The sequence below is a fragment of the Triticum aestivum genome, chromosome 5A, assembly GCF_018294505.1.
Source record: "Triticum aestivum cultivar Chinese Spring chromosome 5A, IWGSC CS RefSeq v2.1, whole genome shotgun sequence".
NCBI lineage: Eukaryota > Viridiplantae > Streptophyta > Magnoliopsida > Poales > Poaceae > Triticum > Triticum aestivum.
This window is the reverse complement of record NC_057806.1, coordinates 214,607,835-214,635,493: the sequence shown is the minus strand read 5'-3', so window position 1 is coordinate 214,635,493 and position 27,659 is coordinate 214,607,835.

Here is a 27,659-nt window from a genome sequence, read left to right as displayed (position 1 = left end):
CGGCTTGCTGCAAAAGAAAAAGAAATGTGTGTGTGTGCATCCGGCTGCCCAGATCCGACTGAAGAAAATGCCGGATGCCCATGGCCGACTGGCAAGAAAAAAATATGTGTGTGCGTTCGACCGCTGGCTGCCTGTCCGGCTGCAATGAGCCCGAGTGTTGTGTCGGGGTTCACCCATCCGACCGGCTGAAGAAGAAGACAAAGTAGTTGCCGGAAGATCCGGCACGAGTGCTCAGCAGTCGACCCAAATTTCAGGGCTACACCCAGCGGGTGCGCTGACGCGCCCCCGCAAAGAAGAAGACGAAGTAGTCACCGGAAGATCCGGCCCGAGTACTCAGCAGTCGGCCCGAATCTCGGGGGCTACATCCAGCGGATGCGCTGACGCGCCCCCGCGAGAAAGAAGACAAAGTAGTTGCCGAGAGATCCGGCCCGACTGCTCAGCAGTCGGCCCGAATCTCGGGGGCTACATCCAGCGGGTGCGCTGACGCGCCCCCGCAAAGATTGTAGACAAGAGAAGAATTTTGTCCGGCTCCGAGCAGCCGACAGAAGAGAAAGAGAAGAAGATAGGCGTTGCAAGATGCATCGCCGCCTGGCCGGTCGAGCCTGACCTGCCGGGACCCCTTCGAGCACCCGGAGGCTCAACCTCCGTCTCGACTACACGAAAATCAGTGTGAGCTCCTCACCCGCATATTTTTTGCACCGCAAGAGCACGGATAACCCCGAGCGATGCTCGGGGGCTAGCTCCGCATTTTATTTTGGTTACATCACTGTTCACCCTGGCGCCAGCCAGAGTTGGCCCGGGGGTTGCCGCTTGGCCTGAGACGTTAGTTCACGCAGACGGCTAAGTAGCGTGTGCCGTACCAAAGGCCCACTCTCACTCACAGACCGCAGAGTGGCTGTCCGGCTGGCAAGAGTGAATGCTGGAGGCCACCCACGCGAAAAACGTCCGGGAAGAAAAACGGTTCGGGTGACCCAGCCGTTTCCTTTACAAGTATCTGCTCGGTCGAATCTTCTCCCAGAGTCTGAGTACTGTACACTCCACTTCGCGGCCCACTCTCAGTCATAGACCGCAGAGCGGCTGTCCAGCGAGCGAGAGCACAAGCCAAAAAGTGAAGGGAACACGAAAAAGATTTAGGGGGCTCGGACGGAACCGAGTCGGCACCCTTCGCATAAAACTTGCAATGCTAAAAGCAAACATTTGATATATCTGCGTGGGCTAACTTCATCTTTTTGCATGATCAATTTCCGTGGGGAACCTCCCTCCTCGCTCGGAGGCTTGGAGACTACATTAACACCTGCCAAGGAACCTCCGCCCAACTTTACCAAGTTGCCCGGAGGCTCGGGGGCTACTGTCGGAGTTATTGGCGCCGGGTATCCCGAAGACGGCAAGACGATATTTCAAGACATCGGGGCTAGCAAAGCCCCTCAGTCTGACTACCCGGCCGGCTGTTGGCTGCCGACTGCCCGGCCGCCCCTGCCGGCTGCTGGCTACCGACTGCTCCACCAGGCCGGCTGCTAGTTGCCGACTGCCCGGTCGACCTTGCCGGCTACTGGCTACCGACTGCTCCACCAGGCCGGCTGCTGGCTGCCGACTGCTCCACCAGGCCGGCTGCTGGCTGCCGACTGCTCCAACCAGCCGACTGCCCGAAGTCAAATGCAGCCTGATGAGACACCGATGGGACGACCATACCGCGACGTCATCTACAGTGTACCGTGTCCTCTGGGTACTGATTTATAAAGTACCCCAGAGGACAAGCCTGACATGCACCATGCCACTAGCCATGCCTACATAGCTTGGCTTGTAAGCTACACAAGGTAGCTTACAACCAAAGCCACTACCACCCATGCCAACTCACATATATATAGGCACACATCCATCCATCAGGGGATGGACTCACGCGCACACACACACACAAGCAAGCTAGCTAGCTAGAGGGCTAGCTAGCCAGCCATCCACACACATACGCATGCATACATGCCCACGGGCACACACCCATTTAGGCAGCCCCATGCCACTCAGCCACTAGAGCTTGCCTGCTCATCTAGCCATCCGCATATATACGAGGCCAGATACCTACGACACTGACCTCAGATACAGCTCCAGGAGCACTTTGCACTGCCAAATGTACACCCCAGATATATACTCAGACATGCAGGAGTTGGGGTGTTATCTCTCTGGAGAGCCCCGAACCTGGGTAAACTAGCGCGTGCTACTCGCATACCCGTCCCTGGATATTCCGGCTGCAGTCTTGCCCTCACACAAGCCAACTCGTGGCATATGTCGTCTTGCACCCCCCCCGTGAGAATACCACGACAGGATCAGAAGCAAACACTCTGATTAATGATGGATAAGTTGCGTAGGCTTAGGCGTACAATCGACGACGATTTGATTGGTCGAGATCTAGCTCATATTTAAAATGACGTCTGAATCGGTAGGATGAATTATAGGATCTGGTTTAGGATTGCGAGCATTCGCAACTTATTGAATCAATGGACTCAAAATCATAGTGACAAAGGATGCCAATAAGATTACTATACTTATGAGATTAACCATAATGCAAGCAAGCAAGAATTTCAAGAGCAATGAGCTACTAAATATTTTCGGAAGATCGAATAGCATTTCAAAGAATTTTATGAAACACGTGATCAACTGGGGATGAACGAATCCTCGATAACTATGAGGAATTATTTGCATGTGTATTCATGCTGAAAAGAGCTAGCAGTAGGCACAAAGGATTCTCGAGATATTGGAAAATATTCCGTGGTATCTAGCAATAACAAGAGCATCTTGGAATGAAGGTATGGACAACAAGTGTATGTATTTATCCATAGGGATATATCGGTGATAGGGAATTGCCAAAACAACGCGCACAAATTCTTGAGAGAACATCACAGAGTATCTTCGGAATCTTCTGGTGCAACAGGCGATCATCCGTGATAAGGGGCTCTCCGGGTGGAAGTGATCACGAGATCCTAATGTTAAATTAGCAAAATTCATTTAACCCGAATAGAAGAGAGATCAGAGTCCCAGAGTATAGATGAGGAATGAAAGATCCTACTACCACCCAATGGCGACGTGGGCTCGTAAGCCACACAACCATGTTAGTAAAAAGTTTCGCAATGACTAGACTCAACTTTGGCCAAGGAGTTTGGAAGGAGGATTCCTACAGGTAGTTGACTTTGATACCAACTTGTGATGCCCCCGATTCAATCATACACTAATCATACACGCAAACGTGTACGATCAAGATCTGGGACTCACGGGAAGATATCACAACACAAGTCTAAAAATAAAATAAGTCATGCAAGCATCATATTACAAGCCAGGGCCTCGAGGGCTCGAATACAAGTGCTCGATCATAGATGAGTCAGCGGAAGCAACAATATCTGAGTATAGACATAAGTTAAACAAGTTTGCCTTAAGAAGGCTTGCACAAAAGTAACAACAGTCAAAAAGGCAAGGCCTCCTGCCTGGGATCCTTCTAAACTACTCCTGGTCGTCTTCGGCGGCCTGCACGTAGTAGTAGGCACCTCCGGTGTAGTAGGAGTCGTCGTCGGTGGAATCTGGCTCCTGGGCTCCAACATCTGGTCGCAACTACCAGGTACAGAAAGGGGGAAAGGGGGGAGCAAAGCAACCGTGAGTACTCATCCAAAGTACTCGCAAGCAAGAATCTACACTGCATATGCATTGGTATCAATGAAATGGGTAGTATCTATGGGCTGAACTGCAGACTGCCAGAATAAGAGGGGGATAGCTAGTCCTATCGAAGACTACTCTTCTGGCATCCTCCATCTTTAAGCATGTAGAAGAGAGTAGTTGGTAAGTTCACCATGTATCATCATATAGCATAATCCTACCCGGCGATCCTCTCCTCGTCGCCCTATGAGAGAGCGATCACAGGGTTGTATCTGGCACATGTAAGGGTGTGTTTTATTAAGTATCTGGTTATAGTTGTCATAAGGTCGAGGTACAACTCCGATTCATCCTTTTACTGAGGCACACGGCCATTCGAATGGATCAACTTCCCTACAGGGGTGCACCACATTACCCAACACGCTCGATCCCTCTGGCCGAACAGACGTTCCTGGGTCATGCCCGGCCTCGGAAGATCAACACGTTGCAGCCCCACCCAGACTCAACAGAGAGGTCAGCACGCCCGTCTAAATCCGAAGCGCGCAGGGGGTCTAGGCCCATCGCCCATTGCACTCCTGCATGTTGCGAGGGCGGCCGGAAGCAAACCTAGCCCGCTTAATACAAGCGCAGGCTTACGGTCCAATCCGGCGCGCGCCGCTCCATCGCTGACATCAAAAGAGCTTCGGCTGATACCACGACGTCGAGTGCCCATCACTGGTCCTGCGTAGCTGGTTAGTGCGTATAGGCTCATAGCCAGACTCAGATCAAATACTAAGATCTCGTTAAGCGTGTTATTTTTAAGTAAACGCAGACGCCGACCAGGGACCCAACCCACCTGCCTTCTAGGTGGTCACAGCCTGCCCTGTCGCTCCACCACAAAGATCCACACAGAGGGCCGTCGAGAAAGTATGTCCTTTCAAGCCCCAATCTGTGAATCACACGCGGGTACTCAACGAGCTGACCCGAGTCACAATATGTATCATGTGTAATATGTATAATATATACCCGTGATCAACACCCGACGTGATCATGGCCGATAGTATAGCATAGCAGACGGACAAGAATGTAGGGCCACTGATGGAATACTAGCATCCTATACTAAGCATTTAGGATTGCAGGTAAGGGTAACAACTGTAGCAACAATGTCAGGCTATGCAGCAGAATATGATTAACCGAAAGCAGTAATATGCTAGACTACTCTAATGCAATAAGTAGAGAGAAGGAATAGGCAATATCCGATTGGTCAAGGGGGGGGGGCTTGCCTGGAAGCTCAGTCGAGAAGGAGGGATGTCAACACCGTAGTTGTACTGGGTAGCAGCGGCGTCGGTCTCGGTGTCTACCAGAGAAGAGGATGGGGGAATAGTAAATACGAAGCAAACAAAGCATCACAAAAAATTACAAGGCAATACGCGGTGTCAAGGGCGAGCTAACGCAGGGATAGGTGATACTGGCAAAGGGGGAAAAACATCCTGGAAAGTACTCCCGGTGTTTCACATTTTCGGACAGACGGACCAGAGGTGGATTGTTGCATGCTCGCTATGCTAGGGACGTGTGGTGAATGAACAGACTGCGTATTTGTATTCATCTTGTCATTCTGAGCAACTTTCATGTACAAATTATTTTCATCCGAGAAACGGTTTATTTTCTATGATTTTTCAATGTTAAAATGGTTTTCTGAAATTCTCAAGTTAATTTAATTCGAAATTACATTAAATACAAAATGCTACGGGTAAACAGAAGTGTACCCAGAGATATGACTATTTGACTGACAGGCGGGCCCTGTTGACCGCTTATTCAACAGTCAATAGTCAACTTGCTAACTGGGTTGACTGGTCCAACTGACATGTGGGGTCCATATGTCACAGACCCATGTTTTATCATATTGTTTTAATGTTTTGTTTAGTAGATGGGGTCCATCCGACATACTCTAGTTAGCACAAAGATTAGCACTAATACTGGTTTAAGGTTATTAATCTAGGATTAATCCTAATCAAATTGTCGGGCCCATTTGGCAATGACACAAGCCAGCCTTCGTGGTTGTGCACACACGCACACGAGCAGAGGGCTCAGCCGTGGGTGCAGTGAGAGCAGAACGACCCGCAGCCAGCGGGCGGGCGAGTGCGGGGCGCAGAGGCGGCCGCCGTCGGGAGCGGCAGTGGCATGGGCGGGGGTGCACACTGGCGGGCGTCGGAGCGGGGCGAGGAGGAGGCTGCGAGCGGTAGCGTACGGCGAGCAACAAAGTAAGCAGTAGGCAAGCGGCGGCACAAGGGGGAAGCGGACGACGAGGTACAGCGACGCGGGGTGTCCGGTCAGGGTACGGCCTGGCAGCCAAGGGCTCACGGTGGCGCAGCCAGGTCATGCGCGGAGCGGGGCACTGGGCGCGGCAACGGGAGGACGTGGGCGGCTTTCATGGCGACAGGATTGAGGGGGAAAGGTGGGGGGATCGTCAGAGAGGCTCACAGCGGAGCTCGTGGAAGGGGTCGGTGAAGCCAGGGAGGTCGAGGGCGCGCGGTTCGACGGTGATGGCGAGGCGGATTATGGCAAGGGGAGCGGGTGTGGGCAACGTCGGGGGATCTTGCTCGAGTGCCTGCAGGTTGCGGTGGCGATGCCGCGAGGAAGGAGCTCGGGCGCAACGCTGCAGAAGAGGGGCGTGGGGAACTACTGGGGCGGCATGGCTCGCCATTGGCAGAGGGCTGGACGAGCATGGCAACGATCAAGCGCGAGTGCCTAGCCTCTGTCACTGGCGGTGCGAGGTGGGGGTCGAGGGGATCAGGACTGGAGGAGGGAGGGATTAGGGTTTGCGGTGGGTTGGATCAGGGTTTTTAAGGGGCGGCTGGGCTGGCCTAGTCGGCCTGCTAGCCAACTGGGTCGTGGCCCGGGGGGGGGGGGGGGGGGGGGGTCCTTTTATTCCTTGTGTTTTTCGTTTTATCTTTTTCCTTTTTATTTATATTCTTTTCTACTTTATCAAGTTTTAGCTTTTATAAAATACAAAATTTGTACCTAAAAGAGCATTAATAATTACGCCACTACCACAATTAGCTTCGCACCTAAAACAAAATAGTTTGTAATTGTTTATTTTTTAAAAACATTTAAATAATTGTTTTTGCCGTTGTTTTAATTATAATAGTGCAATTGAAAACTTTACAGAAGCGTGGTTTCTTCAACAATAATTAGCTTGGATTATTTGCCACAACCGGAACATTTTAGTTTTAATATTTGAAAACTTTTATTCTTTGTGTGATTTTGAATTTGAATTTGAATGTTTTTGAACTAACGTGAGATTAACAACAGTAATCCAGGGGTCGTGGCATCATTAACAAAGGTTTATTGTAGCTTAATTACCCGGGCGTCACAGCCACCATGGCCGTAGCACACGCCGACGCAAAGGCGAGGAATCAGGAGATCTACAAGGAGTCCCTCTACTTCGGGAGGGATCGTCTGGAGCAGCAGAGATCGTTCGAGGTCAGCATTGCTGAAGGTGCAGCAGTGGCAGGCACTGTATTTCAGTTGTCCAGCTCGTCGGTAGGCTCCTCCTCTGCCTCTTACCGAGCACGCGCGGCAGAGGAGAGGCTACCGGAAGTAGTACAAAGCCCCTCCGTAGTAGTAGTATTTAGGGTCTATTTTGTTCAATTCATCTGACTATAGATGTGGTGGAACTGTACAACATACTTAAACATACATAGTATATATACTTGAACTAGCTATTTCAGTGCGTGGTTGGCAACAATTGGGGATAAGTTTTGTGGGTTCAGCTGTCGAGTTGAACTGTTTGTATAAAAAATGACTTCTTAATCTATGAATTAAATCTATGCTTAATTACTGAATTTTAATTGCAAAAATTAGGGAGTGCTAGTGATTTTTCGCTGCATATTTTGACAAATGGCAGTGTTACAAGGTGGACAAATGGCAATGTTACTAGATCAACAAATGTCAATCTTTCCAGTGTTACAAATGGCAATATACCCAATATCACAGATGCAAATCTTACCTAATTGTCTATACATGGTTGCACATGGGTCATCCGAAAAAATCGTTTGCGTCGAAGGGAGGTACAAATACTGCTTGCCAGATTTTCTCTTGGTTTAGCTCCGAAGTCTCGCTTGGCTTATCTTATTCAATCTGAACTATTTGCGTTGAAGAGATGCACAAATCCCGCGTGTCAAATTTTCCGTTGGCTTACTGCGGAAGACCATAGCTCTCACTTTGCATACAGTTGTTCTATTCCTTGGCTTACTGGGGAAGTTGTCGGTTTACATACGGGTGTTCTATCTAAAACGTTTGTGATCAAAAGCTGCACAAATCCTGCTCGACACATTTTCCCTTGGCTTCCTTGGGAAGCTGTTAGTTTGCATACGGGTGTTCTAACTAAAATGTTTGCGATGAGTGTTTTATATGTAAAACCCGTATTAAACTGTGGCATGGGCGCCATTAATGGAGAGGATGCGAGCAAGGCGGGCAGCCATGGAAGTCAAAGGGCTCGCTTCCCAGTGAGCCTGCGCGGTGTATAGCTCGCACGCTTCCCGGTGAGCCTGCGCATTGGAGTACAGCTTGCATGGCTCCCGTTCAGTCAAGCACCTGTCCGCACGGCACCTCCTAGAGATTAAAAGAATGAGGCATGGTGTCACGTGAATGGTTAACAGAACGCACATTATTTAAATTATAAAAAAACGTTTGAGATGTTAAAGTGGCAGCTATTTGTTTCACAATGCCTTTGTCGGTTGTTATTCGAGCGCGCCTTCTCTCAAAATGGACATGAAAAATAGCACAGCATGTAGGGTGCCATTCCATGATAGCATGCCAAGTTTCATGAATTTCGGACGAGTTTTGGATTTACTACAATTTAAAAACAAAGTATCTCAACATTTTGCCGGCAATCAACAGTGCCCTGGTGTTTGAAATTCATTCGCAGTTCTTGCATGGGACCTAAGCATGCACCCAAGGACACACATTTGATATGTCAACCCATTTTTATGCCCTGGAGCATGTGCATGTAGTTGAAATTTGAATTATGCGCATAAAATGCCTAGAAAACCCAGTTAATGTATATAAATGTCATAGCGAACCCCGAAAAATCCCAAAAATTGACACAACACTCCTGCTGTTCTATGTTGACACTAGAAAAATTTTGAAAGAAAGAAGAAGCGACGGCTATCATTTCGTCCCCAAAGGTGGAACGTTCCCTACCGAAACCATCAGGTTGTTGTGAGAAGCTCTGGTTTGCGAGAAGCTGAATAATACCCAAACCTGCTCAAATGGGACAATTTTTTACCACGACATGTTAATGCCGCTCCATGATAGCATGTTAAGTTTCTTGAATTTCAGAGGTGTTTTAGATTTACTAGAATTAAAAAACAAAGTATCTCAACGTTTGCGGCCGAGCGATGGTGGCAAGGTGCTTGAAATTCATTCCCATTTCTTGCATGGGACCTATGGATGCACCCAAGGACACATATTTGATTTTTCAACCAATTTATATGCACTGGATCATGTGCATGTAGTTCAAATTTGAATTATGCACATAAAATGCCTACACAACCCGGTTAATCTATAAAAATGTCCAAACGAACACCAAAAAATTCCAAAATTTAACACAACACTCCTATTGTTCTATGTTTACACTAGAAAATTTTTGAAAGCAATAAGAGGCAATGGATATCGTTTCATCCCCAAAGGTGGCACGTTCCCTACCGAAATCATCAGGCTTGTTGTGAGAATCTCTGGTTTGTGAGAAGCTTATACCCAAACCTGCCCCAAATGGGACAAAAAATTTACCACAGCATGTTCATGCCGCTCCATTATAGCATGCCCAGTTTCATGAATTTCAGACGAGTTTTGGATTTACTAGAATTTAAAAACCGTGTATCTCAATGTTTGCAGCCGAGCAACGGTGGCAAGGTGTTTGACATTCATTCCATTTCTTGCATGGGACCTAAGAATGAAACCAAGGACATGGATTTGATTTTTCAACCAATTTATATGCATTAGAGCATGTGCATGTATTTCAAATTTGAATTATGCACATAAATGCATTGAAAACTCAGTTAATGTATAAAAATGTTCAAACAAACCCCAAAAAATTCCAAAATTTAACACAACACTCCCGTTTTTCTATGTTGACACTATAGAAAAAATTGAAATCAAGAAGAGGCAACGGATATCATTTCGTCCAGAAAGGTGAAACATTCCCTACCGTAACCATGAGGCTTGTTGCGAGAAGCTCTGGTTTGTGTGAAGCCTAAACCCCAACCTGCCCCAAATGGGACAATATTTTTACCATGGCGTGTTGATGTCGTTCCATGATAGCATGTCAAGTTTCATGAATTTTAGACGAGTTTTTGATTTACTAGAATTTTAAAACCATGTATCTCAATGTTAGCCGTCGAGCGACAGTGCCAAAGGTGTTTGACATTCATTCCCATTTCTTGCATGGGACCTAAGGTTGCAACTAAGGACACACATTTGATTTTTCAACCCGTTTATATGCACTGGAGCATATACATGTAGTTCAAATTTGAATTATGCACATAAATGCACATAAAACTCAGTTAATGTATAAAAATGTCCAAGCGAACCATGAAAAATCCCAAAAAATAACACAACACTCCTATTGTTCTACGTTGACTAGAAATGTTTTGAAAGAAAAAAGAAGCAATGGATATCGTTTCATTACACAAAAGTGTCACGTTTCCCTACCGGAACCATGGAACTTCTTGTGAGAAGCTCTGGTTGTGAGAACCTTATACCATAACCTACCCCAAATGGGACAATATTTTTCACCCCAGCATGTTGATGTCATTCCATGATAGCATGCCAAGGTTCATGAATTTCAGACGAGTTTTGGATTTACAAGAATTAAAAAAAGCAAGTACCTCAATGTTTGTCGGCGTCTTGGGAATGGGGGTACCCAGACTTGCCTGCCTGCGGCCCATGGTGTGGATCCATCAGCTGCCCGGTACGGCCCAGTTTCGACAACAATGACTCAAGACCCTCGTGAGGGGCCAAGCCTCGCGAGGCGGACGACACCAAGACCTTCCTGGGGGGACGGCCTCACTAGACTGCCTCTCGAGGAGCGGAGATATCAAGGCAAGGTGCACCTCACGAGGTGCACATGACGTGAGCCATGACGACCAAGGCCAGGCGGGCGCCAGCGGGCGCGGCGTACCAGTTTCCCCTTTGATGCCAAGGGGGCAAGTGCAAGCGCGGAGTCCCGAGGAATCAGGCAAAGGTTTCCATATTGGTGCAACAAGACCAAGACCACCGGGACGACAGGACGGAGGTCATCGTGGAGCCCACTACAACGTCACCACCAGAGCCTTTGCAGGCAAAGACTACTTTTGTCAGGATAACTTGTACTAGTTGTCTCCCTTTGAATTTAGCCACTGTGGGATCCCTTCCCGCCTACATTTGGGAAGAGGACCAAAGGCCACAATAAATAGGACTTAGCCACCACCAAAGAAAGGGATCAGATCATTCAGACCATCCTCACAACCACCAGCTCATCGATCTCAAAAACACCTCACCTCCTGAGGCTGTTCACCCACTGTACTAGTTCATCCTCAGCCCCTCGAGGCAATCCACCACAAAGCTGGAGTAGGTATGACGTCGCAAGGTGGCCCGAACCAGGATAAACTGTTGCATCTCTTGTCCCTTGGGTTTGTCGAGCTAGGCCGTGGAATCGTTGGGCTGGCAGGTTGGGAAGAAGGAGTTCTTCGTACGCACCCCAGTGTCCGAACCTCTCGAGGGTCCGCGGATCCCGGAATCCAACATTTGGCGCGCCAGGTAGGGGTGTATCGAAGTTCCGTCTTTCCGTCCGCCCCATCTCTCTGCCTGCTTCGTCCTTTCGTTGGCTTCCATGGCAGGCGCCACCCCTCCGACTGGATCGACCAACATGCGCGGAGGCACCCAGGGCATCCGAGCTTTCATCCCTGCCTTTCGGCAAGTGCGATGTCCGCCCAAGTTCAGGCCGGACCTGCCACCCCGATATGATGGCACGGTGGACCCGGAAGGCTTCCCCCAGGCGTGTGAGGAGGCCGTCTGGGCGAAGGGCGGTGACGAGAAGGTCATGGCGAACTGGTTGCCCATGGCCCTCACTAGTGTACCACGCGCCTGGCTTCTCACTCTGTCGGGGTCTTCTGTAGCCTGCTCGGGGGAGTTGCATGGCCTCTTCATCACGCACTTCACGTCACCACCGCTCCACGCTGCCGCAGCCCTCCTTAGCGGTTCTCAGGCGCCGCCCTCGGACCGCCATATCAAGCAGTTCTTTCATCAAGCAAGTGCCGCATGCGTGCGACAGGGAGCTCCTCCGGGGTGGGCGGCATCTAAGGCTGACCTCATTTTCGACACGAGAGACCATCCAGTGACCACCGCGGGCGCGTGTGCGCTCCCGATGCTCTGCATGCCCACCATTTGTAACGTGGCGGTAACCAAGACCCTCATGAACGGTGGGGCCGGACTCAATGTGCTCTCCGTGGAAGCTATTGGCTTGCTCCACGTGTCACACGGCCGGCTCCGCCCCAGCAAGCCATTTTCCGGGGTCGTCGATGGCTCCACCAGCCCCCTGCGACAGATCCGCCTCCCCGTCACCTTCGGTACCCGTAAAAACTACCGCACCGAGCTCATCGACTTCGACATCGCCCATATCAGCCTCCCGTACAACGCCATCCTCGGGTACCCGGCCTTAGCCAAGTTCATGGCAGTAACCCACCCCGCCTACAACCTCATGAAGATGTCGGGAAGCACCGGACCATCACCATGGCCGGGGACACCAAGGAGGCACTGATGGCTCTCAAGATCGCCTTTAGGGTCATGGCTGTCGCGCGGCCGGAAGCGGGAGAGGTCCCTGAGGCCCCGGGGGTTGCGCCGGCGAAAAAGAAGCAGTTGTTCTCTTAGGAAAGAGCCAAGACGAAGCAGGTGCTGGTCGACCAAGATGGGGCATCAGGAGCCACCATCACCATAGGCGCCAACCTCGCCCCAGACCAAGAAAAGGCACTGGTCGATTTCTTGCGCGCGAACAAGGAGGTGTTCGCATGGGAGCCCAAGGACCTGGCCGGAGTCCCAAGGGGGTGATTGAGCATCACCTCAAGTATGCCCCAATGTACGCCCGGTGAAGCAGAAGGCACGGTGGCAGTCCATAGAGAAGCAGTAGTTCATTGTCCAAGAAACCCGCAAGCTGCAAGACGCAGGTGTCATTCGGGAGGTGCGATTCCAAGAATGGATGGCGATCCCGGTCGTGGTCCCTAAGAAAGGCGGGAAGGAATGCATGTGCGTCGACTTCACCAACCTCAACAAGGCATGCCCTCAAGACCCCTTTCTGCTACCATGCATCAACCAGATTGTCGACTCCACTGCCAAATGCGACCTGCTGTGCTTCTTAGACGCATTCTCAGGGTATCACCAGATCAAGATGGCGGTGCAGGATGTTGAGAGGACGGCTTTCCTGACCCCGTGCGGGGTGTACTACTACACATGCATGCCCTTTGGGCTGCGTAACACCGGGGCAACCTTCCAACGGCTCATGCACATCACCCTCGGCCAGCAGCTCGGGAGAAACGATGAGGCCTACATCGACGACATAGTGGTGAAATCTCGGGAGGCAAGGACCCTCATTGAGGACTTAGAATGGACGTTCGCCAGCTTGCGCAAGGTGGACTTGCGGCTCAACCCAGAGAAATGTGTGTTCGACTTCCCCTCCGACAAGTTGTTGGGATTTCTGGTGTCACACAGGTGGATCGAGGCAAACCCGGAGAAGGTCAAGGTGATAGAAAGGATGAGCCTGCCATAGATACTTAAGGAAATGCAGAAGTTGGCCAGTTGTGCGACCGCCCTAGGACGCTTCATCTCCAAGCTGGGGGAGCGTGCCCTCCCATTCTTTAAGTTGATGAAGAAGAAGGGGTCGTTCGAGTGGACTCCGGAGGCCAATGCCGCATTCCAAGATCTCAAGAGATACCTCACCAGCCCGCCGGTGATGGTGGCGCCGCGTCCACTCGAGCCCCTGGTGCTCTACCTGGCCGCCACGCCTCACTTAGCCAGCACGGCCCTAGTGGCCGTCAGGAAGGAGCACCAGTCCAAGGGCCTTCTACATGACTCCGCGCACTCGGTCAAGGCGGCGCAACCTCAAGGCGACACTCCTGAGGCCCTGGCTCCGCCAATAGGCGACCAAGCTCCTGAGGTCTGCCAGCCTCAGGAGGCGTCTCGGTCACATAAGATCTTGCACTGCATGAATGATCTTGCCCTTATTGAGCACCCGGTGTACTTCGTCAGCACGGAAGCTCTTGCTTGCGCTACTCGTTGCCTCACGCAAGCTACGCCACTACTTCCAAGAACACCCCATCAAGGTTGTTTCGGCCTACCCACTGGAGAGGATACTCCGGAGCCCCAATGATGCAGGTAGAGTCGCCGAATGGAATATCAAACTACAAGCATTTCAGTTGGAGTTCAGCACCACCAGGGTCATCAAGGGGGCCGCGCTCGCCGACTTCGTGGTGGAATGCACCGATGCCCCAAGACCAGAGGCAGGCGGGGACCGGACGCTCTCACCGGGGAGCGAAGCACCAGACGGCTGGGTCATGTACTTCGATGGCGCCTTCACGCGGCAGGGCGCGGGGGCTGGAGCCGTGCTCGTTTCGCCTACTCAAGACAAGCTCTACTACGTTGTGCAACTCTGCTTCCAACACGGCGAAAAGGTCCCCAACAACATCGCGGAGTACGAAGGCCTGATCGCCGGCCTCAAGGCCGCAGCTGCTTTGGGTGTAAAGAGCCTCACCATCAAGGGCGACTCCCAGCTCCTCATCAACTTCTCGAACAAAGTATACAAGCCAAAGGATGAGCACATGGAGGCATACCTGGCGGAGGTACGCAAGATGGAGAAGCAATTCTTGGGCCTAGAGCTACATCACGTGCCCCGTGGCACGAACAAGGAAGCCGATGACATTGCCAAATGGACATCCAAGCGCCAGCCTCAGGAGCCCGGAGTCTTCGAGGAGCGACTCTTCAAGCCTTCAGTAGTCCCTCCAGCGGCGGAGCCAGCGCTGCCTCAGGAGGAGCTCCCGCCAGCACCAACCTCGGGAGCCCCCGCATGTGGTGCGACCTCAAGAGCACACCTGCTCCTGGCAGCTCGAGCCTCGGGAGGGGTGCTGGACTGAAGAATTCAAGGCGTACCTGCTTCAGGGGACCCTGCCGGAGAAGGAAGAAGACGTTGAGCGCGTAGCTCGGCAGGCCGCGACCTACTACATTCGGGACGGTGAGCTCTATCGAAAACAACCAAATGATGTTTCCTTGCGATGCATCTCTAGGGAACAGGGGTGTGAGCTGTTAGCGGACATACACGACGGGGACTGCGGGCATCACTCATCATCACACACCCTCGTGGGCAAGGCATTCCGCAACAGATTCTACTGGCCCACGGCGCTCAGCGATGCGACCGAGCTGGTGAGATCCTGTGAAGCCTACCAGTTCCACGCCAAGCAAATCCACCAGCCCGCCCAGGGCCTTCAGACCATCCCAGTCTAGTGTCCATTTGTGGTCTGGGGGCTGGACATCTTGGGCCCGTTCCCTCGAGCGCCCGGGGGCTACCTCTACCTCTACATTGCCATCGACAAGTTCACCAAATGGACGGAGGTGGAAGCAGTCCGCACCATTCTGGCCGGCTCGGCGATCAAGTTCATCAAGGGTCTCGTGAGCCGTTTTGGAGTCCCTAATCGCATCATCACCGACAATGGCTCGCAGTTCACTAGCAATCTCTTCAAAACATATTATGCTAACCTTGGAGCGCAGATATGCTACGCCTCAGTGGCACACCCGACGTGCGACGGCCAAGCTGAGCGCGCCAGCGCAGAGGTCCTAAGGGGCCTCAAGACAAGAACCTTCAAGAAGAAGCTCGAGGTCTGCGGTAGGGGCTGGCTTGATGAGCTCCAGTCCGTCCGCACCACCACGATGAAGCCAACCGGTGAAACTCCATTCTTCCTCGTCTACGGAGCCGAAGCGGTTCTCCCACATGAGGTCAGGCATCGCTCCGCATGGATCTTGGCATTTGACAAGGCACGCCAGGACGCCGTGCGGGGGATGGACCTCGTGCTAGGGGAGGAACGCCACCGTCAAGCATCGTTCTGGGTGGCAAGATACCAGCAGGCGTTGTGGCGGTATCACTGCCGCAGCATTCGCTCCAGGACGCTCGAGGTGGGGGATCTTGTTGGGGAACGTAGTAATTTCAAAAAAAAATCCTACGCACACACAGGATCATGGTGATGCATAGCAACGAGAGGGGATAGTATGTCTGCGTACCCTTGTAGACTGAATGCGGAAGCGTTAGCACAACGCGGTTGATGTAGTCGTACGTCTTCACGATCCGACCGATCCAAGTACCGAACGCACGGCACCTCTGAGTTCTGCACACGTTCAGCTTGATGACGTCCTCGCCTTCTTGATCCAGCAAGAGGGGCTAAGTAGTAGATGAGTTCTGGCAGCACGACGGTGTGGTGACGGTGTTGGTGAAGAACAATCTTCGCAGGGCTTCGCCTAAGCACTACGAAAATTATGACGGAGGATAAACTAGAGGGGGCGGGGTTGCCGGCACACGGCTTGGTGTTTCTTGATGTGCCTTGGGTGCTAGCCCTACCCCTCTATTTATATGTTGAGCCTTGGGGTCTAAACTTGGAGTAAAAGCCTCAACAAAGTCGGTTTCACCCGAAAGGCAAGAGTCCTTCTCGGACTCCAGGGCGAGATGCCAGGGTTCCCGGCGTGTGGACCCAGACGCCAGGGACCCTGGCGTCTAGCCCCTGGACTCCGCAAAACTTCCTTTTGCACTTTCCAAAAACCTTGTGGGCTTTCCCCTTTGGCCCAAATAAAGTTTTCTCATACCCAAACATTTCGGGAAACATCCGGAACCCCTTCCGGTGAATTCCGGAACCCTTCCGGAGACCAAACACTATTATCCAATATATCAAACTTTATCTCCGGACCATTCCGGAGTTCCTCGTCATGTCTGTGATCTTATTCGGAACTCCGAACAACATTCGGTTACCAACATACATAACTCATAAACACTATCGTCAACAAACGTTAAGCGTGCGGACCCTACAGGTTCGAGAAATATGTAGACATGACCGAGACACTTCTCTGGTCAATAAACAATAGTGGAACCTGGATGCCTATATTGGCTCCTACATATTCTACGAAGATCTTTATCGGTCGAACCACATAACAACATAGGTTGTTCCCTTTGTCATGGGTATGTTACTTGCCCGAGATTCGATCATCGGTAACTCAATACCTAGTTCAATCTCATTACCGGCAAGTCTCTTTACTCGTTCCGTAATACATCATCCCACAACTAACTCATTAGTTACAATGCTTGCAAGGCTTATAGTGATGTGCATTACCGAGTGGGCCCAGAGATACCTCTCCGACAATCAGAGTGAAAAATCCTAATCTCGAAATACGCCAACTCAACAAGTACCTTCGGAGACACCTGTAGAGCACCTTTATAATCACCCAGTTACGTTGTGACGTTTGGTAGCACACAAAGTGTTCCTCCGGTAAACGGGAGTTGCATAATCTCATAGTCATAGAACATGTATAAGTCATGAAGAAAGCAATAGCAACATACTAAATGATCAAGTGCTAAGCTAACGGAATGGGTCAAGTCAATCACATCATTCTCTAATGATGTGATCCCGTTAATAAAATGACAACTCATGTCTATGGCTAGGAAACTTAACCATCTTTGATTCAACGAGCTAGTCAAGTAGAGGCATACTAGTGATACTCTGTTTGTCTATGTATTCACACATGTATTATGTTTCCGGTTAATACAATTATAGCATGAATAATAAACATTTACCATGAAATAAGGAAATAAATAATAACTTTATTATTGCCTCTAGGGCATATTTCCTCCAGTCTCCCACTTGCACTAGAGTCAATAATCTAGATCACATCGCCATGTGATTTAACACCAATAGTTCACATCACCATGTGATTAATACCCATAGTTCACATCGTCATGTGACCAACACCCAAAGGGTTTACTAGAGTCAATAATCTATTTCACATCACTATGTGATTAACACCCAAAGAGTACTAAGGTGTGATCATGTTTTTCTTGTGAGAGAAGTTTAGTCAACGGGTCTGCCACATTCAGATCTGTACGTATTTTGCAAATTTCTATGTCAACAATGCTCTGCACGGAGCTACTCTAGCTAATTGCTCCCACTTTCAATATGTATCCAGATTGAGACTTAGAGTCATCTGGATCAGTGTCAAAACTTGCATTGATGTAACCCTTTACGATGAACCTTTTGTCACCTCCATAATAGAGAAACACATCCTTATTCCACTAAGGATAATTTTGACCGCTGTCCAGTGATCTACTCCTAGATCACTATTGTATTCCCTTGCTAAACTCAATGTAGGGTATACAATAGATCTGGTACACAACATGGTATACTTTATAGAACCTACGGCTGAGGCACAGGGAATGATTTTCATTCTATTTTTATCTTCTGCCATGGTCGGGCTTTGAGTCTTACTCAATTGCACACCTTGTAACACAGGCAAGAACTCTTTCTTTGACTGTTCCATTTTGAACTACTTCAAAATCTTGTCAAGGTATGTACTCATTGAAAAAACTTATCAAGCGCCTTGATCTATCTCTATAGATCTCGATGCTCAATATGTAAGTAGCTTTGTCGAGGTCTTTATTTTGAAAAACTCCTTTCAAATACTCCTTTATGCTTTCCAGAAATATTCTACATTATTTCTGATCAACAATATGTCATTCACATATATTTATTAGAAATATTGTAGTGCTCCCACTCACTTTCTTGTAAATACAAGCTTCACCGCGAGTCTGTATAAAACTATATGATTTGATCAACTCATCAAAGCGTATATTCCAACTCTGAGAGGCTTGCACTAGTCCATAGATGGATCACTGGAGCTTGTACATTTTGTTAGCACCTTTAGGATCGACAAAACCTTCTGGTTGCATCATATACAACTCTTCTTTAAGAAATCCATTAAGGAATGTAGTTTTGACATCCATTTGCCAGATTTCATAAAATGTGGCAATTTGCTAACATGATTCGGACAGACTTAAGCATCGCTACAAGTGAGAAAATCTCATCATAGTCAACACCTTGAACTTGTCGAAAACCTTATGCGACAATTCGAGCTTTGAAGATAGTAACACTACTACCAGTGTCTGTCTTCCTCTTGAAGATCCATTTATTTTCTATGGCTTGCCGGTCATCGGGCAAGTCAACCAAAGTACATACTTTGTTCTCATACATGGATCCTATCTCAGATTCATGCCCTCAAGCCATTTCGCGGAATCTGGGCTCATCATCGCTTCCTCATAGTTCGTAGGTTCGTCATGGTCAATTAACACGACCTCCAGAACAGGATTACCGTACTACTCTAGTGCGGATCTCACTCTGGTTGACCTATGAAGTTCGGTAGTAACTTGATCTAAAGTTACATGATCATCATCATTAGCTTCCTCACTAATTGGTGTACGAGTCACAGAAACAGATTTCTGTGATGAACTACTTTCCAATAAGGGAGCAGGTACAGTTACCTCATCAAGTTATACTTTCCTCCCACTCACTTCTTTCGAGAGAAACTCCTCTAGAAAGGATCTATTTTCAGCAACAAATATCTTGCCTTCGGATCTGTGATAGAAGGTGTACCCAATAGTTACTTTTTGGTATCCTATGAAGATACACTTCTCCGACTTGGGTTTGAGCTTATCAAGATGAAAATTTTTCACGTAAGCATCACAACCCCAAACTTTAAGAAACGATAGCTTAGGTTTCTTGCTAAACCACAGTTCATATTGTGTCGTCTCAACAGATTTAGATGGTGCCCTATTTAACGTGAATGCAGCTGTCTTCTAATGCATAACCCCAAATTGATAGTGGTAAATCGGTAAGAGACATCATAGATTGTACCATATCTAATAAAGTATGGTTATGATGTTCTGACACACCATTACGCTGTGGTGTTCCAGGTGGCGTGAGTTGCGAAACTATTTCGCATTGTTTCAAATGAAGACCAAACTCGTAACTCAAATATTCTCCTCCACGATCAGATCGTACAAACTTTATTTCTTGTTACAATGATTTTCTACTTCACTCTGAAATTATGTGAACTTTTAAAATGTTTCAGATTTATGTTTCATCAAGTAGATATACACATATCTGCTCAAATCATCTGTGAAGGTCAGAAAACAATGATACCCGCCATGAGTCTCAACACTCATTGGACCGCATACATCGGTATGTGTTATTTCCAATAAGTTAGTGGCTTGCTCGATTGTTCCGGAGAACGGAGTCTTAGTCATCTTGCTCATGAAGCATGGTTCGCAAGCATCAAAATAATTCATAATCAAGTGATTCCAAAAGCACGTCAGCATGGAGTTTCTTCATGCGCTTTACACAAATATGACCTAAACGGTAGTGCCACTAATAAGTTGCACTATCATTATTAACTTTGCATCTTTTGGCTTCAATATTATGAATATGTGTATCACTACGATCAATATCCAACGAACCATTTTCATTGGGTGTATGACCATAGAAGGTTTTATCATGTAAACAGAACAACAATTATTCTCTAACTTAAATGAATAACCGTATTGCAGTAAACATGATCAAATCATATTCATGCTCAACGCAAACACCAAATAAAATTTATTTAGGTTTAACACTAATCCCGAAAGTATAGGGAGTGTGCGATGATGATCATATCAATCTTGGAACCACTTCCAACACACATCATCACTTCACCCTTAACTAGTCTCTGCTCATTCTGCAACTTCTGTTTCAAGTTACTACTCTTAGCAACTGAACCAGTATCAAATACCGAGGGGTTGCTATAAACACTAGTAAAGTACACATCAATAACATGTATATCAAATATAGCATTGTTCACTTTGCCATCCTTCTTATCCGCCAAATACTTGGGGCAGTTTTGCTTCCAGTGACCAGTCCCTTTGCAGTAGAAGCACTTAGTCTCATGCTTAGGTCTAGACTTGGGCTTCTTCACTTGAGCAACAACTTGCTTGCCGTTCTTCTTGAAGTTCCCTTTCTTTCCCTTTGCCCTTTTCTTGAAACTAGTGGTCTTGTTAATCATCAACACTTCATGCTCTTTCTTGATTTCTACCTTCATCGATTTCATCATCATGAAAAGCTCGGGAATCGTTTTCGTCATCCCTTGCATACTATAGTTTATCACGAAGTTCTACTAACTTGGTGATGGTGACTAGAGAATTCTGTCAATCACTATTTTATCTAGAAGATTAACTCCCACTTGATTCAAGCGATTGTAGTACCCAGACAATCTGAGCACATGCTCACTGCTTGAGCTATTCTCCTCCATCTTTTATCTATAGAACTTCTTGGAGACTTCATATCTCTCAACTCGGGTATTTGTTTGAAATATTAACTTCAACTCCTGGAACATCTCATATGATCCATGATGTTCAAAACGTCTTTGAAGTCCCGATTCTAAGCTGTTAAGCATGGTGCACTAAACTATCAAGTAGTCATCATATTGAGCTAGCCAAACGTTCATGACGTCTGCATCTGCTCCTGCAATAGGTCTGTTTCCTAGCGGTGCATCAAGGACATAATTCTTCTGTGCAGCAATGAGGATAATCCTCAGATCATGGATCCAATCCGCATCATTGCTGCTAACATCTTTCAACTTAGTTTTTCTCTAGGAACATATCAAAAATAAAATAGAGGAGCTAAACGCGAGCTATTGATCTACAACATAGATATGCCAATACTACTAGGACTAAGTTCATGATAAATTAAAGTTCAATTAATCGTATTACTTTAGAACTCCCACTTAGATAGACATCCCTCTAATCATCTAAGTGATCACGTGATCCATATCAACTAAACCATGTCCGATCATGACGTGAGATGGAGCAGTTTTCAATGGTGAACATCACTATGTTGATCATATCTACTATATGATTCACGCTCGACCTTTCGGTCTCCAATGTTCCGAGGCCATATCTTCATATGCTAGGCTCTTCAAGTTTAACCCGAGTATTATGCGTGTGCAAAACTGGCTTGCACCCGTTGTAGATGAACATTGAGCTTATCACACCCGATCATCATGTGGTGTCTCGGCACGATGAACTTTGGCAACGGTGCATACTCAGGGAGAACACTTTTATCTTGAAATTTAGTGAGAGATCATCTTATAATGCTACTGCCGATCTAAGCAAAATAAGATGCATAAAGGATAAACATCACATGCAATCAATATAAGTGATATGATATGGCCATTGATACGTCTCCAACGTATCTATAATTTTTGATTGCTCCATGCTATATTATCTACTGTTTTGGACATTATTGGGCTTTATTATACACTTTTATATTATTTTTGGGACTAACCTATTAACCAGAGGCCCAGCCCAGGATTGCTGTTTTTTTTTTGCCTATTTTAGGGTTTCGAAGAAAAGGAATATCAAACGGAGTCCAAACAGAATGAAACCTTCGGGAACGTGATTTTTGGAACGAACAAGATCCATGAGACATGGACCCTACGTCAAGCAAACAACAGGGAGGCCACGAGGTAGGGGGGCGTGCCTACCCCCCCCCCCCCCCCAGGCACACCCTCCACCCTTGTGGGCCCCCTGTTGCTCCACCAACATACTTCTTCCTCCTATATATACCTACGTACCCACAAACGATCAGATACGGAGCCAAAACCATAATTCCACCGCCGTAACTTTCTGTATCCATGAGATCCCATCTTGGGGCCTGTTCCGGAGCTCCGCCGGAAGGGGCGTCGATCATGGAGGGGTTCTACATCAACACCATAGCCTCTCCGATGAAGTGTGAGTAGTTTACCTCAAACCTACGGGTCCATAGTTATTAGCTAGATGGCTTCTTCTCTCTTTTTGGATCTCAATACAAAGTTCTCCCCCTCTCTTGTGGAGATATATTGGATGTAATCTTCTTTTGCAGTGTGTTTGTTGAGACCGATGAATTGTGGGTTTATGATCAAGTTTATCTATGAACAATATTTGAATCTTCTCTGAATTCTTTTATGTATGATTGGTTATCTTTGCAAGTCTCTTCGAATTATCATTTTGATTTGGCCTACTAGATTGATCTTTCTTGCAATGGGAGAAGTGCTTAGCTTTGGGTTCAATCTTGCGGTGTCCTTTCCCAGTGACAGTAGGGGCAGCAAGGCATGTATTGTCTTGTTGCCATCGAGGATAACAAGATGGGTTTTTTATCATATTGCATGAATTTATCCCTCTACATCATGTCATCTTGTTTAAGGCATTACTCTGTTCTTATGAACTTAATACTATAGATGCATGCTGGATAGCGGTCGATGTGTGGAGTAATAGTAGTAGATGCAGGCAAAAATCGGTCTACTTGTCTCGGACGTGATGCCTATATACATGATCATACCTAGATATTCTCATAACTATGCTCAATTCTGTCAATTGCTCAACAGTAATTTGTTCACCCACCGTAAAATACCTATGCTCTTGAGAGAAGCCACTAGTGAAACCTATGCCCCCCGGTTCTATCTTCATCATATTAATCTTCCAATACTTAGTTATTTTCATTGCTTTTATTTTACTTTGCATCTTTATCATAAAAATACCAAAAATATTATCTTGTCATATCTATCAGATCTCACTCTCGTAAGTGACCGTGTAGGGATTGACAACCCCTTATCATGTTGGTTGCGAGGATTTATTTGTTTTGTGTAGGTGCGAGGTATTCGCACATAGCCTCCTACTGGATTGATACCTTGGTTCTAAAAAACTGAGGGAAATACTTACGCTACTTTGCTCCATCACCCTTTCCTCTTCAAGGGAAAACCAACGCAGTGCTCAAGAGGTAGCAGCCATCATCATCTTGTGCTTGTGATCACCATCTCTGAAGCACCGTCTTGATCACCATCGTCACCGGCGTGACACCTTGATCTCCATCGTAGCATTGTCCTCGTCTTGCCAACTTTTGCTTCTACGACTATCTCTACCGCTTAGTGATAAAGTAAAGCATTACAGGGCGATTGCATTGCATACAATAAAGCGACAACCATATGGCTCCTGCCAGTTGCCGATAACTCGGTTACAAAACATGATCATCTCATACAATTAAATATAGCATCATGTCTTGACCATATCACATAACAACATGCCCTGCAAAAACAAGTTAGACGTCCTCTACTTTGTTGTTGCAAGTTTTACGTGGCTGCTACGGGCTGAGCAAGAACAGTTCTTACCTATGCATCAAAACCACAACGATAGTTCGTCAAGTTAGTGCTGTTTTAACCTTCTCAAGGACCGGGCGTAGCCACACTCGGTTCAACTAAAGTTGGAGAAACTGACACCCGCCAGCCACCTGTGTGCAAAGCACGTCGGTAGAACCAGTCTCGCGTAAGCGTACGCGTAATGTCAGTCCAGGCCGCTTCATCTAACAATACCGCCGAACCAAAGTATGACATGCTGGTAAGCAGTATGACTTGTATCGCCCACAACTCACTTGTGTTCTACTCGTGCATATAACATCTATGCATAAACCTGGCTCTGATATCACTGTTGGGGAACGTAGTAATTTCAAAGAATTTTCTACGCACACAAAGGATCATGGTGATCATAGCAACGAGAGGGGAGAGTATGTCTACACATACCCTTGTAGAGTGAATGCGGAAGCGTTAGCACAACGCGATTGATGTTGCCGTACGTCTTCACGATCCGACCGATCCAAGTACCGAACGCACGGCACCTCCGAGTTCTGCACACGTTCAGCTCGATGACGTCCTCGCCTTCTTGATCAAGCAAGAGGGGAGAAGTAGTAGATGAGTTGCGGCAGCACGACGGCGTGGTGACGGTGTTGGTGAAGAACAATCTTCGCAGGGCTTCGCCTAAGCACTGCGAAAACTATCACAGAGGATAAACTAGAGGGGACGGGGTTACCGGCACACGGCTTGGTGTTTCTTTATGTGTCTTGGGTGCTAGACCTACCCCTCTATTTATATGTTGAGCCTTGGGGTCGAAAGTTGGAGTAAAAGCCTCCACAAAGTCGGTTTCACCCGAAAGGCAACAGTCCTTCTCGGACTCCAGGGCCAGACGCCAGGGTTCCCGGCGTCTGGACCCAGACGCCAGGGACCCTGGCGTCTGGGTCCAGACGCCGGGAACCCTGGCGTCTGGGTCCAGACGCCGGGAACCCTGGCGTCTGGCCCCTGGACTCCACAAAACTTCCTTTTGCGCTTTCCAAAAACCTTGTGGGCTTTCCCCTTTGGCCCAAATAAAGTGTTCTCGTACCCAAATATTTCGAGAAACATCCGGAACCCCTTCCGGAGACCAAACACTATTATCCCATATATCAAACTTTATCTCTGGACCATTCTGGAGTTCCTCGTCATGTCCGTGATCTTATCCGGAACTCCAAACAACATCTGGTTACCAACATACATAACTCATAAATACTATATCATCAACGAACGTTAAGCGTGCGGACCCTACGGGTTCGAGAACTATGTAGACATGACCAAGACACTTCTCTGGTCAATAACCAATAGCGGAACCTGGATGCCCATATTGGCTCCTACATATTCTACGAAGATCTTTATTGGTCGAACTGCATAACAACATACATTGTTCCCTTTGTCATCGGTATGTTACTTGCTCGAGATTCTTTCGTCAGTATCTCAATACCTAGTTCAATCTCATTACCGTAAGTCTCTTTACTCTTTCCATAATACATCATCCCGCAACTAACTCATTATTTATAATGCTTGCAAGGCTTATAGTGATGTGCATTACCGAGTGGGCCCAGAGATACCTCTCCGACAATCGGAGTGACAAATCCTAATCTCGAAATACGCCAACTCAACAAGTACCTTCGGAGACACCTATAGAGCACCTTTATAATGACCCAGTTAGGTTGTGACATTTAGTAGCACACAAAGTGTTCCTTCGGTAAACGGGAGTTGCATAATCTCATACTCATAGGAACATGTATAAGTCATGAAGAAATCAATAGCAACATACTAAACGATCAATTGCTAAGCTAACGGAATGGGTCAAGTCAATCACATCATTCTCTAATGATGTGATCCCGTTAATAAAATGACAACTCATGTCTATGGCTAGGAAACTTAACCATCTTTGATTCAACGAGCTGGTCAAGTAGAGGCATACTAGTGACACTCTGTTTATCTATGTATTCACACACGTATTATGTTTCCGGTTAATACAATTCTAGCATGAATAATAAACATTTATCATGAAATAAGGAAATAAATAATAACTTTATTATTGCCTCTAGGGCATATTTCCTTCAGATCTCATCCTACAGCGGGTGCTCTCCTGGGAAGGGCTGCATAAGCTCTCACTCATGTGGGAGGGCCTGTTTAGGGTCGCCCGTGTCTCCAGGCCTGGCACCGCGTGCATGGAGACGCAGGACGGGATCCCCATCCAAAACCCCTGCAACATCCAACACCTTCGAAAGTTCTTCCCATGGAGCAAGGCACAGTGCCTGTGAAGGTCTCTGCTCGTGACACTCTCACGTAATAATGAGTGGGGTTGTACACGCCCAGGAGTCTCCGGAGAGCCGCCCTCCGGCCTCGGGGGCTCCCTCCCACGTCCTAGTGGCAGCACTTAGCTCCGCGCTGGTGAGAAGACTAGACTAGGTGCCGGACACGGCTGTTCATTTTCTTGCTTTCTGTAGTTGGTTTGCAATATCTCTTAATGGAATTTGGAGTTCTCGCATTTTGGATTGCCATGTTGGATTTCATCTTGCCCTTTCCCTTGCTTGTCGATATTGGCCCAGGAGGGGTCGCAGTTGCCTGCCGCCTTTCCTCACGCGTCTCGTGCATGGGGGCTGGGCTGGTATGCACGTACGCGTCGGGCCTGCCCCGCACCATGAGCATACCTCGCCGCAGCCCAGTTTCCCAGGGCCTTGGCTTTTTCTATCCACGCGAGAATCCCTCGAATAGGATCGTGACCTATGCACCCTATAAAAGTCCATGCACCCCCCGGGTACTGCGACGCGGTGCACTGTGCCATGACCAGCCCATACCTAAGGGACCACGCAGGGAAGAACAAGACACCCAACCAAATTTTATAACAATCCGCAGCTTTAAGACATCTCCGGAGACCAATGGCCCCTGGGCCACTAGCAAGAGGGCATCCTCGAATAAACGAAGCGTGCGCCCTCACAAGGACGGAAACTACCGCGAGCATATCAGGCTAAGTTATCCTACCATACCTATTTGGAACATAAGCACCACAACATAACGCTAGAATAATAAACATAGCATAGTAACATGGGTATCACGGTTCACCACACGCCCCAGCAGGGCCCTCCGCTTTTTTCGAATTTAGGAGAAAGAGAAAGGTTAAACAAAAGCGGCCCCCATGAAGCGGCTCACGAGGCTCGGCTCTGAGGGCCTCCCGGACGCGGCTCAGCCTGAGCCCTCCTCACGCTTCACCGAAGCATGGCGATGAGACGACCCGCCACCATCCTCGAAGAGAGCCGGCGGCGTGGCGGCTGGTCGTAACTGTCACTGCTGGCGCTCTCGCTGGAGAAAGAGCTTCCTCCGCTAGACGAACTACGACCGTCGCCAAGGGTGAGCCCGCCCTCAGCATCATCAGGACCGTCGTCAAGGCCGAGCTCGTCGTCGCCGCTGCTGCCTTCGGGGCAGGAGCCCGCGCGGCAACCGTCTTCCCCAAACGCCCTCACAAAGAGGGTCGTGACGCCATCATACTTGAAGTGAAGGGTGCACCTCACGCTCAAGCCGCGCGCGCGGGCGAACGTCTGCCAGCCGCGGGTCAGGGCACGCTTCGCGCGGCGAAGACCTCGACTGCGACCGATGAGGCCTTGCTGCAGCAACCGTCGGCCTGCAGCCAGAGGCCATCAAGACCCACGACCGTCAGCTCACTGGCGAAGGAGCATGAAAGCTAGACCCAGGTGTCGGCCGGCCTCCCCGACCACACGATGAACTCAGGGAGCACCTCGGCCGAGTGGAAGCGCGGC